A 2,230-nucleotide genomic window follows, 5' to 3' on the forward strand; every position below is an offset into this window, starting at 1 on the left:
CCAAGACGAGAACCATTCATTTTAATTGATGCCAGATGGGGATCAGAACGTTGATGATATAAAGATAGAAACTTGGTTTTAGATGCATTAAAAGTAACCAGCCACTCCTTTCCCCATTGTACAACGTGATCAAGATCAGAGGAGAGAGAGTCGGAGAGAACTTGGTCGTTTACTGTCTTAGATGTGCTACCATAGATGGTAGTGCTACCATAGATGGTAGTGTCGTCAGCAAAAATGTCTACGAATGATGTAAGGATGTGATTTGGAAGATCATTAATGTAGATCAGGAAAAGAGTTGGGCCCAGGATGGACCCCTGAGGGACTCCAGCATTTATACTGTGAGCTTCTGATTTTTGCCCATCAACTACTACTCTTATGAACCTATCAGAGAGAAATGATTTAATAATTGAGAAGACATTTCCAGCTATACCATAGCTGGAGATCTTGTGAAGTAGACCTTTATGCCATACCCTATCAAAGGCCTTTTATATGTCAAGAGCAATTGCCCTAGAAATGTTGCCTCCGTCGAGAGATTCGCTAATCCTATGAGAAATAACTGTAAGCACATCTGCTATAGATCTAGCAGAACGGAAACCATATTGTGTGTCACTAAGAAGGTTATTTTTGATGAGATGTTTGATTACTTCTCTATTTAACACAGATTCCAGCAACTTACTCATGACGCACAGGAGACTTATTAGTCTGTACTGAGAGGGGGATGAACGATCACCTGAATTCTTAAATACAGGGCATACTGATGAGATTTGCCAGGGTGATGGGAAGCAATTTTCCTTAAGACAACGTTTAAACAGTTTTGTAAGTATGGGTGCTAGTTCTGGTTAAAGTTTTTTGAGTACTATAATTGGAATACCGTCAGGGCCGGTTGCTTTACTGGAATCAAGGTTTTTGATTAGCTTGGCAACATCACATACAGATATTTGTATATCACATAGTGTGGTTTCTGATACAGGAGGAAATATTGGGGGTTGGCGGCCTTGGTAGCAAAGGGTTGAATTGGCTGCAAAGTTCTTGGCAAAGTGTTTGGCTTTGTCTGATGCTGCCGAGATTAACTCAGGTCCATTGATGATAGTTGGGATAGAGCACACGCTCCTGTTTAGGATTCTGTTTGCTATTTGCCAAAACTGGTGGGAACCAAGCCGCTGCTCAGCTACTTTGGACTTGACGGATTGAGCATACAACTCTCTTGCGTTCTTTATTACTTTCTTACAATGGTTGCTGGCAGTCCTGAAAGCGGCTTTAGTTTCCATATATCTATTACGTCGGAAGCAGTGGAAAAAGTGATTTCTGTACGCAATAACAGCATCACATTCTGGAGAAAACCATGGCTGGCTGTTAGGTTTTTGCTGGAACTTTTTCGAGGGTATGAAATTGTCTATACCTACAATTAACCATTCTGTCATGTCTGATACTATAGACCACACATCCTTTTTAAACATGGAACGCAGAGGAAGATCCGATATAAATGTACGGAAGCTATCCCAGTCAGCCATAGTGTATCGATATACTGTACGATGGAGATATATAAAAAGCAATATATAATAAATATATATAAAAAGCAATATATAAATATATATAAAAAGCAATATATAAATATATAAAAAAAGCAATATATAAATATATATAAAAAGCAATATATAATAAATATATATAAAAAGCAATATATAAATATATATATAAAAGCAATAATATATAAATATATATAAAAAGCAATATATTAAATATATATTAAAAGCAATATATAAATATATATAAAAACAATATATAAATATATATAAAAAAGCAATACATAAATATTTATGGAAAAGCAATATATAAATATATAAAACAATATATAAATATATATATAAAAAGCAATATATAAATATATATAAAACAATATATAAATATATATAAAATCATATATAAATATATATAAAATAGCAATATATGAATATATATAAAAACCAATATATAAATATATATAAAAAAGCAAATATAAATATATATAAAAAAACAATATATATAAGAAAATGAAATACTGTGAAGAATTTGTTTCCGAATTAATAAAAATATTTAATTTTTATATTTTAAACAATTTTAAAGTTTAATTAAAAAAAAAAAAACTTTAAAAATCTAAAATTTCAAACAGTTCCAAAAAATCTATAATATACGCAAGAGGCAAATAGAAAGGCCGCGCTTGTAATTTTTTTCAAAAACTGCAAATTAAAGC

This window comes from Euprymna scolopes, chromosome 9 (assembly GCF_053919585.1).
Source record: "Euprymna scolopes isolate OS-2025 chromosome 9, ASM5391958v1, whole genome shotgun sequence".
NCBI lineage: Eukaryota > Metazoa > Mollusca > Cephalopoda > Sepiida > Sepiolidae > Euprymna > Euprymna scolopes.